This window comes from Condylura cristata, unplaced genomic scaffold, assembly GCF_000260355.1.
Source record: "Condylura cristata isolate star-nosed mole 26May11 unplaced genomic scaffold, ConCri1.0 scaffold00003, whole genome shotgun sequence".
Classification (NCBI taxonomy): Eukaryota; Metazoa; Chordata; class Mammalia; order Eulipotyphla; family Talpidae; genus Condylura; species Condylura cristata.
The window spans coordinates 26,386,322-26,399,725 of NW_004567104.1; the positions used below are offsets into that span (position 1 = coordinate 26,386,322).

The following is a 13,404-nucleotide window of genomic DNA, read 5'->3' on the forward strand; positions in this document are numbered from 1 at the left end:
CGACCCAGCAATCCCACTCCTAGGTATCTACCCAAAAGACACAAAAACACTGATTGAAAAAGATACCTGCACCCCTATGTTTATTGCTGCTTTATTTATGATTGGAAAGACATGGAAGCATCCCAAATGCCCAAAAGTAGATGACTGGATTAAAAGATGTGGTACATATACACAATGGAATCTTACTCAGCAACCAAAAAAAAAAAAAGAAGAAGAAGAAGAAATACATGTCTTTTGCAGCAACTTGGATGGAGCTGGAAAAGATCATGCTTAGTGAGATAAGCCAGAAAGAAAAAAATAATACCGGATGGTTTCACTCATAGCAGGAGCATAATGGACCAAATGAGAAAATAACAAGAATAATGAACAACCATATACCAGAGACATTCTGTGGGGGTAGAGTGGTGGATGGGATCAAAAATGGGGGTGAGGGGAGAGAAGTGCATGGGACTATGGTGATGGCACATGGGTAACTTGGGGGTTGGGAAACCCACGGGGATTACAATTCAGATGAAAAAATAATGTACAAAATGATGTAAAAAATAAACTGTTATATCATAAAAAAATTTGCTATTTCAAGGTGCTTGTAATTCAATAAATAGATGACCTAGTAAACAATGACTGTATCACACAATTTTTCATTTCATTTCACCTAGATCCTGTTCACTCCTAGTTTCCCATGTCCTAAGCCTTCAAAGTTCAGTTTAAATTCTATGAAAAGTTTAGCCTGTTTTCTCAGAAAAGAAATTCTCCAATTTCTCAGTCATCCTTATCTCTACTTTTAAAATATTACTTATAATTTCTCATTTTATGATGTTATCATTCTCTTGGTCACCGAAAGGATATATCTTTTCTTTTTTAAAATACATCCTTTCAAGGCAACTAGTCACAATGATAAAGAAAGGATCCTTCATAGCTGTCAGGAAATAAGAACAAGTCAATTACCATGAGGAAAAAATAAAGTTCACCTTAGCTATCTCCACAGCAACATTCAATTCTAGAAGACAGTGGAACAATGCCCACAAAATCTTCCCAGGAAGAAAATAATAACCTAAGTTTTTAATATGTAGCAAAGTGTTGTTCACATACAAAATGCTGACAACAAATTTTTACATACAAGAGTTTAGGGGCTATTGTTCCATGAGTACTTCTCAAGAAAGAATTTTACCCAGCAAAGAGTTATTTTTGGAAAGACTATACAAAAAGATCAGTACTGAAAGCTTAATCTACTTACTTGTACAAAAAGATACGAACATAAGCAAAGACTCAAGAGACAAAAGGGAATGTAAATGTTATATGGCCTAAAATGAGGGAGAGCAAATAAAAGGCATCCTCACTGATAAACCCAGAGTTGAAGAATATTTCTAATACTTAAAATAACTAAAGGGTCATAACTATATTTAATAGCTTAGACTGAGAAACACAGTATGGTTTTACTCATATGTGATAGAAAAATCAAGGCCCGAATTTAATAAAACAAAAGCAGACTTTTAGACTAAAAGACTTAATTACTGGTAATCAGATGGAAAGAAGAAAGGGTGAGTTAATTGGGAAAAAGAGGTCAATTGTAATGTGAGGAATAGAATGACAGAATTGGACTTTTAGTGATGGACTTAATATGGCATAAATATAATTTTAATGATGCACGCCTAAACTTTAAATGGGGAAAAAGTAAAACATTAGGAAATATTATGTGATCTATTAAAGTCAGGTGCAGGAATAGAAAAAGGGATGATATAAAGAACAGGAAAGATAAGAATTTCACCACATAATAAATTCTATTTTGAAATCACTCTTTAGGGTGGAGAGTCAAATGCTGTTATACAAAACAGAAGATTGAAAGCATTTAAAACAAAGTGTGACTAGACCAAGAATATCAATTTCCAAATTAATAGAAGGAAACACATTCACATAGACACACATACACACAAGCACATAAAAAGACAAACAACAAAAACTAAAAATACATTTTCTTTAATAATGGCCATAGAATATTCTGTAAAAACTAAGTTATTTATGATTACACACAAAATATTAATAAAATCAAAACAGCAAAAAGGCAATTCTGATTACACAGTGTTAGAACCAATATTAATGATGAAAACAGAAAGAAAACTTGATATTTTAATGTTTTAAGAATATCTTAGTCTAAAAGAGATCAACAACAAAATCATATAGTATTTAGAAATGAAAATAATGAAAATATATTGCGCCAGCACCTATGAGACACAGCTGAGATGAAACAATGGGCAAAGAAAAAGTCACTTTCAATATTAGAAAGATAAATAGATTAAGCATCCATCTTGAGCAAGTAATTAAAAGATAAACAAAATAAGGAAAGCAAAATGATAGGAATCGTAAATAAAAGCAGGTTCTTTGTAAAAGAAGATATAAATAATGTTGGGGCACAATTATAAAAGGTGAAAAATTAAGGTCCCACTCTGCAGCAGGCAGGCGGGGAAGCTAGAATAGATAAGGGAAATTATAAGGCTGCCTTAGGGACAAGTCCCTAAGCCCAACCACCATGAACAGAGAAAGCAGCCCAGCTCCAGGAATGCAGAAGCAGAGGCCAGAAGATGCTTCTGTATCAAAGGCCAGCACCCAAGATAATTGGTGCAAATTAGCACACCAAGCTAGAAAGTCCAGGAAAAATCCTTCCTGCCAGACTTCTCGCCTCACCGGCTGTTTCTCCTTGTGATGTTATTTCAGTAAATCCACATTTCCTGATCTCTACTCTGTGTCTAGTGAAATCTTCACCCCCACGCCTCCGGACTCACCCTAATATCTCTCCCCACTACACATGCATGTTACACTATACTTACATATTATATATTTGAGTAGTGAATGGTTTGCTTTAAGACTTAGCTACCCTTTGCAGTCAGAGAGGGTTATTCTTTGCTGCAGGTGTTGTCTTTTCCATTATGTTTAGCAACATAACTGGCCCCCTAACTAACTAGAAGACAAGCCCCCTGCTCTGTTACATAACAAACAAATACTACAGAAATTGCCATTTCTCTCCTGGGGAAACAGGTGTCAAAACTGCCCCAACGAAAACCAGTCAAAATTCAAGGGAAAATGCATGAATACCTAGTGAAAGGTATTATAAGGAAGGAACTGGAGGAGAAAATAAAAGAATCAAGACCATTTTAATAGGCTTCCATTAATATTAAGCTTGGATAAAACTGATAATATAGCAAAGTGAAACTGACAAATTACGATACATAACATATATTTTACTAAAAGAAAACAACTGTCAAAATATAACCATCTAAAAAAATTCATTCTTTTTTTAAGATTTCTTTATTTATGCACACAAGAACTGAGGTGTAGGTTAGAGATGTAGGGAGTGAGAGGATTCAGCAGAGACAGAGTGGGGAGCAGAACAGGCAGAGGTACTGAAATACACTGCTGAGAGGAGCAGCGGGCCAGTCAGGAGAGGTCTGCCATACCATATAGGTCACCTCCCTGGCCAGCCATTGAATTTGTGCAGTTGTGGCTTCAGAGAGCTGTGCCTTAACCTGTTATGCCACCAGGGAGGGCCCTCATTCCTGCTTTTAAAACACTCTCAATACTTCTAGAAATACTTGGCCATATAATTAAGTGAAAAAAGTGCAGAAGAAAATATTAAGGGAATAAAATAATACTATTATTTAGATGCTACTGCATGAATAAAGTTATTTACTTTTTAAAAAAGTGAATTATATAGAACTATTGAAAACAATGAGAGATTTAATAAGTTGGTTCAATATAAAATTAACATCATTTTCCTGTATTATTCAAATAACTTCTATTATAAGAGAGCATGGGGTAATAACACAAAACATCTAGGAATTATACTTAGAGTAAATTTTAGTATCTATATAATGAAAATATTAAAATGTCTCTGAGGGAAACAAATGTGCTTAAATAAGCAGAACCAACCTCATAAACTATCAACAAACCCTAAGGCAATCTGTAAATAAAATGCCACAGATAATCTGAGAGAACTGGAAATACTTATTCTGTATTCATACAGACAAATTATAAAGAATAGCAAGATAAAAAAAAGAGTATTGGGGGAAGGGAGAGTATAACTGTTCATATTTAAAAAATAATGTAAGGCTGTAATGATTAAATGAGTGATACTCGGATTTTAAAAGACAACAGTGAGATAGATACTCTAGAAACACAGACATCCAAATAAGTAAAGAATATGTATATATATTTAAGGCGTACTTCATCTTAATGAAGAAAATAATTATTTAAAAAATTGCGTTGACAGGCCTCCCTGGTGGTTGAGGGGTTAAAGCTCAGTGCTACTAAAGGCAGCCTGAGTTGGATCTCCCACCAGAAGTTGACACACATATGCTACAGCTGATCTCTCCTATGTCATCTGCTGCTCCCCTCTCTGGTGAATCCTTTCACACCTTGCACTTCTGGCCAATACCCCAGTTCTTCAACATGAATGTAGATAAGTAAAATCTTTTAAAAAAAGTAAGTAAAATTAAAAATCACATCAAAATATTGGGTAGGCTAAGGAAAAAAATTTGTCTCACAAAAATTTCAAAAAATATAATATTTAAGTGTAAAACTTAAAACCATAAATTTATTTCAGGCTTTTAAAACAAATTTAAATGGCATTGTAGTATGGAAGGCATTCTCAGTGCATTTGACTAAATCTCAGAAACTAGAAAAACAAAATTATGCAGTCATGTAAATAGCAAATCAGTACAATTTGAAAAAAAAACTAGAAGAGTATTAATGAAATGTTAGCATCTTTATGTTAAGTCTATCAAAAAAGTATTCAGACAAAAACAAATATTTCTATGTTACAAAAAACCAGTATGTGTAAAGTTAAAAAGAAAAATATGAAGTGTTTTCAAGGGCAAATTATCCTAATGTACAAAAGTTCCTTTAAATCAAAAAGAAAAAGGTTACTATATAAATAAAAATAGGATCAAAAAATCCTTTAAAAAATACTCTTGACCATTTACTTGTAATATACAAAAGCTATATGCCCTAGGTCACAAAACATCAAAACTACAACAAGTAATTATTTTTTGCATATATCAAATTTGAAAAATGATAGTCTTAGTTCAGTGAAATGAACTGTTAACGAAGCTGTAGTATAATTCACACTGCTATTTTGCTTTAGAAAGTGTAACTCTGTACTATAGCTATGAACATCAATTTGACAATATCTAGAAATATTTTGACAATATCTTACAAATCCTTTGCTTTCCTTTCACTTCTAAAAATTTGCTCTGGGTATACTTTAAAATGTGTACAAATACTTATTCCAAATGATATTGTTTACATTCACAAAGATTTGAGGCAGGCATTCACTATTGTGGGACTGAAAAAAAATCATGTACAGCAAAACATGATACACATGTTTTAAAAAGAACAAACTTTCTGGTCTAATATCAATTTTAGATATTAAAAGTGCTGTGTTCCAACAGGGTGAGGAATTTTACTTATGTCACAAGCCAAGGACATATTCATAAAACGGTCTTATGGGAAGAGGGGAAGGGAAATTTACAATACAATATAAGTACAGATTTCAAATACATTGGCAAGACCAGGAGACCAGCACATCCATCTCTTCTGGTCCAGAGGTCCCTGGCAGCATCAACTTACAGGCAGGAAGGCAGAGTCCTGCTTTCTACAGGCAAAATCTCTGGAGAAGATTTTGGGGATCAGAGATCCCCAAATCTGCAGTCCAAGGCATCTCAGAGTGGCCTAATTTGGCTTCTAGGTTTATACTAGTTTTCAGAACCACTGGTTAATTTTAATTTGGGTTGGTCTCTGCACAACCATGATTTTACCCTTCTTGTTTCTTTAGGTCTGTTTATCAGTGTCTTCCTAAACATGTGGTAGCTTATAACTGGTAAGTAACACCATCTCTATTGCCCCCACCTATGTTACAATCCATGTAACACTGATGAACTGATAAGGAACCATATTATCAGATTAGAATTAAGTGAAAAGAGCAAAATTGACTGATAATGTGAAGGAAGTTACTTTCTGTAACACAGTGAGGGTAAATGGACATCTTTGTATATGAAATAAACACCCTAGCATGTACATAAGAAATTTTGCATTTGGAGCCTGTAGGGAAGAATGGTTGAATGTAAATGGAGTGGAGAATTTCAATTAACATCATACCTCTTCAGAAGGAAATAAGTCATTTTAAATATGATTTTGTGTTTGATAAACACAGTTTGATAAACTACACATAATAAAACCAAATAAAGTTAAGTCAAAGGAGGAATTGTTAAATCCAGAATTCAAGTCTACATGACCCTTAATTTTCATGCTAACAGATAAATTCCACAGATAAATTAACTCATATAGCTACACCATATGGATACAGAGCACTACAAGTCTGAGTTTCTCTGAGCCAAATTAATATTTTCTCCACATAGACAGGGAAGCTTTTTGTCTCAAACAAATCAGATTTTTCTCATTGGAAAATTCTAATTTCAAGATGCTATTGCCCCTTTCTGCTATGTGTGAATGAGGAAGATGTTTAAGCAGGCATTTATTATACCTTTGTTTGAACAGAACTTACTGTTGATATTTACTCAACAAACACCTTCTGTGAGTCAATTACATGCAAAGTAAGATGGAAGTCACTAGAAACAGAAAGAGATAAAGACATAGTCCCTGCTCTGATGGAAGTCACATAGCAATCATATAGGGTAACAAGAGAATGGTAGAAATTAATGCGATTAGATCTGCATTTGAATAGTAGTGATGAACAATAAATGCAGTGGGAGGCTAGAAGATCCAGAAATGGCTACACAAACCTGAGGATATTCTATTTGCCTAACATCTAAAGTTAGATGACAATAAAGTCCTTCCTTCATGCTATTTGAATACTAAAAGATTTAATAAACATAATAGTTAAAATATATGATTAATGAGATGCATGAATTTTTACTTCACAGTTGGAAATTTCCATTTCATATCTACTTTGCTTACTGACTTCCAAAACTTTGCTTTAGAAAGTATTGTAGTTGTGTTAGTAGCCATAAAAACCAAAATATTTGATACTTTGGATGAATTAATATTCAAAACTCTAAAATTCCTAGTTTCTTGGAATCTCATTAGAAAATTCCATATTACTTAATGCCTTCAGAATATAAACAGAGTTTCAAAATACCTACCTAAAATAATAGCCTTAGTATTAAAAATTGTTCCTTAAAAAGCATACCAGGCCCTCCCTGGTGGCTCAGCGGGTTAAAGCACAGCACAAAGAGGCTTAAGCCACTTCCACATGAGTTTGATCCCCGTTTGCCCTGGAGGAGATCCACAAGGTGAGGCAGACCTCTCCTGACCCGCCCGCTGCTCCCCTCAGCAGTGTACTTCGTAGATCTGCCTGTTCTGTACCCCGCTCTGTCTCTGGTGAATCCTCTCACCCTCCACATCTCTGGCCTGTAGACCAGTTCTGTACGAATATATAAATAAATCCTTAAAAAAAAAAAAAGCATACCAATCCCAGGCAAATACTCATCAAAGGAAAATATGAACATATGAATATCATCATTTCTAAGAACAATAATTACCAGTATGAATTCACCAAAATATTAAAAGGAAAACAAAATCACTCTGTGATATCAATACCACCAAAAAAATGTTCAAGAGAAAGAATCTTTAACATAAAGAGTAATCTAATTATATCATATAGGGCAATATATAAATGAGACAAGTCCTTTTATATATAGTAACTAGGGCTTACCACCTGCCATACAAATCTAAGTACAAATTATACTGAATTCTATAGAGCTGTCAGAGGAATTCTGAAAGTTTTACTATTTCATAGATGAAGACATGTTCTCCTAGACTAACAATTTTAAGAACTCATTTTTTAGATGTTATGACAGCCTTTTCCATGAAGGGTTTAGTTCTAGTTGATATAAATGTTAAGTGGGTACAAAAACCTAAAGCTTTCAAAAAACAAAACAGAATATCTATGACAGAAGCTTGGTATTCTGACAGATGCCATGACCTTTTGACAATAGCCGACTGCCCAAATCTGTAGGCACATTCCCAGCTTAATCCCAACACTCAACAAACAGATTTACTAATTGGCATTCAGACATTTCAGCACTGGAGTTATTTCTTCATTGTGAGGTATTTAGTTGGTAGGTAATTTTGTCTTTCTACCTGGCTACAAAAACATTCATTCAACCTATTAGCTTAAAGGTCATTGTATTTTGCAGTCACCCTTGCATGCACTCAGATTTGGCTCAATCAACTGCTCACCTCACAAACATGTATATGATGCTATTGCTGTTTAAAGGTCAGCCAACTCTCACTATGTCAAAACAGAAAAGAAAGAGAATAGCATTGACATGGTCTGTTGATGGTGCATGTTTTGCTGAGAACTTTCTGAACCTGAACCTGAACCTGAAGACTAGTGGGAAGAACCTAATAGTCAAATTTTTAATTAGTTGGGTTATTATATGTTTACTGATTTAATCATATTTTGTGCAGGAGGTATGAAAACAACCCTCATGTTAAAAGTTCAAAGAGTCAAGAGTCAATAATTTCCATGTGGCTTAGTGGAGAAATCAAGAACAAATGAATAGGATAGATTTGTGTTACAATTAAGATTTAACTAATAATGACCAATTCTGAAAATGGAAAATGTTTAGCTTCTGAAAGGAGCATATAAAGCAGATGATAGATTAACACTTAACATATGTTTAACTAGGACCCATGTACTGTTAATAAACTATCTGACCCTTTAAGACTTTCTCCTTTGAAATTTAATGATTAGTTATGAGAATGTTTAGGGAGGGCCAAATGACTCAGCAATACTTTTTTTCTTGTTTAGTACTACTAGCTGGTACCAATGGAGTCAAACTATTAGCATTTACTTCCCAGGGAACAAATTTAATACAAATATTCTGTATGCTACCAGTTTCCTAAGGGGTTGACTATTTCACAAATGGGAAATTAATAAATAGCCATTAAAGAACCTGAACAAATTTAAAGTCATACATTAAACTTGAAACATTATCAGAGATCATTCTTGACAATTCTCAGATATGTTCTTTGAAGGTATTTTAGCATGTACACTACCCAATATGGCATTTTTTTTCATGTTTTCAATGGAACTGATTTCACCGATCCTGACAATTTCAAGTTCTCTGACTATAGGAAGTATCACTATTCATGTTACACAAGTATGAACACTGAATACATGTATCATGTTTTCTGGAATGTGACTTTCATTATCCTGAGTGTTCCAATTAAGATCGATCCAAAAGTTTTCCTTTAATTTTCTTTAATAATCTGGACCATGGTAATTATAAAACCTTCAGAAGGTAATATTTTAGAGAACACTGTTACTGCTGAACGTAATTAAATTGATCTAGCATGAAATCCTACCTAGTTGATGAGCCATATTTACTACTGCCACTTTTTAATCTCCCATTACAATCACTAATTATGCATGGGTTAGCTAAGAGTTTTCAATACTCTTAACAATGTTTGCACTCAACATGATTTAACCAAGCCACAATAAACCATCAATAAATCATTCAACCATGACTACAATGATGTGCCCTTGTTATTAAATTATATATATCATATCATATTGTATTGCAAAGTCTGTATAAACACAACACATTGTACTATTAAAATTATAAACTACTTGAAACAGGGTACGTGAGATAACTGATGGCTCTTAGCAAAGTGTTTTTCACAAAACAGATGTTCATTAAATGTCAGTTGAATTAATAAAATTCTATTATAGGTCTAGATATAATTGAAGTATTCTATTTTTAAAACTTGCTTGTAATTACTTACATGTAATTCTGCATATTGTAGGTACTCAATAAATATATGTGAGTAAACGATTAAACTTGGTCAATTACTGTGAATCAAATTTGTGAGTTTCCTGGCTCAGCCCTCTCAGAATGTATAAAACACAGTAATGTTTTTATGGGATTTCTCTACCCTTCACGGGCAGGGTAGGATCTGGAGCACTGCCTTTGGGTTTGCTAGAAGAGTTTTTTTTTCCTCTCTCTAACACAGAATCCTGTTCTTATGAATGACTTTGTGAAAACTCTAGCTTTTATTGTTAGGGAACAAAGATTATTTTGTAAGGTGCTTGAAAAGACATTATTTGCTTTGATTCTTTTAATGAATTTAGACTATCCACATAGTATCTTCAGAAAGGAAAGAACAAACTGTTCTTGATTTCTAGCCACACTGTGACTACATAAAAAAGGAGAGGTGGATGAGATGACCTTTGCAATGTTGTCTGAACAATGAGGCAATCATTATAACTCACATTCTGTCCATTTCTACAAGATACTGACCAAAGGCAATCTTGGGCTCCTTTCAAACAGTTTGCATCAAAAGACATCGAATGGTATCATTACCTTTACTATCCTATCCTGCAAAAAATGTTTAACCAATGAGAAAGATTGAAATTTAAGTCATAGCACAGGAAGTCGGATATATGATGTGTTTGATCTGACGCTTTAAAATAAATTTTCAAAGCAAAATTATTATTGATTTGTATATACCTCAAGTCTCCACTCTTCTTTGTACTTGAAGTATCCATTTGGGTGAATAATATGAAGCTTTGAGAATTCAAATATTTTTATTAAATCTGATCTTAAATTAAATTTGATACATTACCTAACTTTTTAAGGGATGGCAAAATCTTTGTATTTCTCTTTTATTCTGTTATCATTTGGTTTCACGATCCTAAACATATTACATTTCACCAAAGAAAAACATTCTCAGAAATTTCAGATTATGGGATACACGTCTAACACCAAAATTAGCTTGTTATATAGTACTCAGAAAAAAATAAGACCCATGATTTGGTGGGTTTGCTACAAGTTACAGTAATGATAAGAAAACATGTCATCTTCATACATGGTCAGAAGAGAACATAAAATTATAATTAAATTTAATTAAATTTGAATTATATATTTTAAATAATGCCATAATTACCAGCATAAATGACTTTTGATAAATAATATAAAACTACTACATCAATTAAGTAAAATATTAATTTCTGTTTTAAATTTCTGTTTATAACTTAAGCAATTAGATTAAGCAAAAATTTAAAATTAAATTCAATGATATATAATTATAATATAGCTAGAAAATAGTTTTGTAAAATATTTGTCAAGCAAAAGATGGGGTATTTTTTATCTTCTACCTTCTTTTTCTAGAGAATTTAAATACAATGGAAATGGAAGCTCTCTTTATGTGGCAAACAATTTGAGAAATTGTGGAACAGATAAGTCTTCTTTGAAGATTTTTAATTTATGGCAGATACAAAAAAAAAAGGAGGCTTATTTATTTAAAATCAAACATAGAAGATTAAAATCCACAAGAGTCAAAAATATCATCGGTCCTTTGGAAAGAAAAAAATGTGTAGAAATCAGGCTACACATTTAACTGTTGATGTCTGCATCTGTTATACAGAAAGAGCAAAATCAGGAAATACTTTTTCTTCTGGGAGAGAACACATCATTATTTATGATAGTGAGCTTTAGGTGAAGGCAATTAAAGGTTGTAAATTGAATATAAATCAATAGTGAAAAACTATTGGGCCAAAAATGAACCTAGATTCCTCCCTTAGGAAACTCTTCTGTCTTACTACAGCGCATATTTGCTGCTGATTCTAGGCTCATTTCACTCATACAACTTGACATAAGATTCCCCAAAATGAGTTACTCACCCATTTTTATGAAAAAAAGTACATATTTAATTTATATATCATGTGATTTCTCAAATATATAAACGGTGAAACAAAGTGATAGTCTAGCCATATCTTCCCCTCACATAATACTGCATGTGATACAAGCTAGTTATCTTGAAAATCTAGTTATCTTTTTTCTTCCTCTAAGAGCAATGAGAATTCCATGCCATTATTATCAATGATAAGAGTCTATCTTGATTCTTCTAGAGAGTATTTTGTAGTTTTTTTAATTAGAAAGTTGTTTATTGCTCTTAAATCTATTATAGTATTGTATTCCTAAGTTTGAATATAATGAAGTAGGGGATTTAACAACTTTGGAAACATATTTGATGTAATCTACTAAAGCAAAGCATATTTTGTCCACGACCCAGTCATTCTCTTCCTTTGTAAACTCCAAAGGTAGTGACTACACATGTCCACCAAAAGACAATCACTATAATTTGCCTTGCAGCTTTACTTACAATAGCCCCAAAGTAGGAATTACCAAATGTTCCTCATCAGGTGATTCAATAAATAAATAGTACTATCTTGTGCAAAGGAATACCACATAGAAATAAAAATGAACTAAATAGAGATATACAAAACAATTTGATTTATATGGGAAATCTCCATAACTTTCTTTCAATTTTGCTATACTCACAAAATTCCTTTAAGAAAACAGTCATAATAAAATAAATCAAAAAAAGTCAAGTTGGATATTTCATGTTCATTTAGTAAAGTTAGTTTAATTTCTCTAGTAGTGCACACTGTGAAAAGTTTAACAATTCAATCAACAGAATTTATAAAAAGTAAACAAGAAAATACATTTTTGACTTGGTTTATACCAAACACATACAAAATCCAAATTCCAACTTCTCTGGAAGGTTAGGTAACAATGCATCACTTCAGCTAAGGTTTTGCTTAAATCCTGGCATGGGCTAGGACAGATGAGAGGCTTTGATGAGCAGAGCTTGAGTTCAGGAGGCACACTGATCAGACCAGTGATTCTGCTCTTTACCATCTGGGATACCTTCAGGCTGGGATTTGGGTGTACTCTACCTGCGTAAGCCTTGATTTCCTCAGATACAAAGTAAGTTAATAGACCATCTCTACCGTAAAAGGCAATGGTAAGGATAAAAGAAAATGCTGCAGACAGAGCATTTATCTTAACTGTGGGGAGATGTATTCAAGACCTCAATAAAAGGTCACAACTACTATTAAAGTAATAGAAAAATTCTAATTGTTATGATTACAATCACTATAAACTTTTACAAGTGACAACCTTTTCAGCAAAGATCACTCTAGGGTGGGGTATACACATTAAAGCTAGAAACAGAGGAAAGAAAACACTTTTGAGTATATTAGGTGCACTGGGAGTAGGCTGATTTACAAGGGAAAATGGCTATATTATTCATAATAAGATTATCCATAATAAGATATTGTTGACACTGATAGTTTAAATTGTACTATAGATATGACATTAATATGTCTGACTCACAGTATAAAACTTTGCAATGAATTAAATCCAGTTATTATTACAGATTTTTGGATAACAGCCAGAATCTATTTTGCATATCAAAAATAAGCACAACTTTATCTCCGACTCTTATTTCTATTTTTTTTAAAAGATTTATTTATTTATTCATACAGAACTGGGGTACAGGCCAGAGATGCGGAGGGTGAGAGGATTCACCAGAGACAGGGTG

At 33.0% G+C, this 13,404-nt stretch overlaps 1 protein-coding gene across 2 annotated transcripts in view; it reads right to left on the minus strand.

The window, feature by feature from the left end:
• The window catches only part of FGF12 (fibroblast growth factor 12), a 479,029-nt gene that overhangs the window by 72,661 nt on the left and 392,964 nt on the right, over nt 1-13,404 (minus strand). The gene's annotated exons all lie outside the window — the stretch shown is intronic.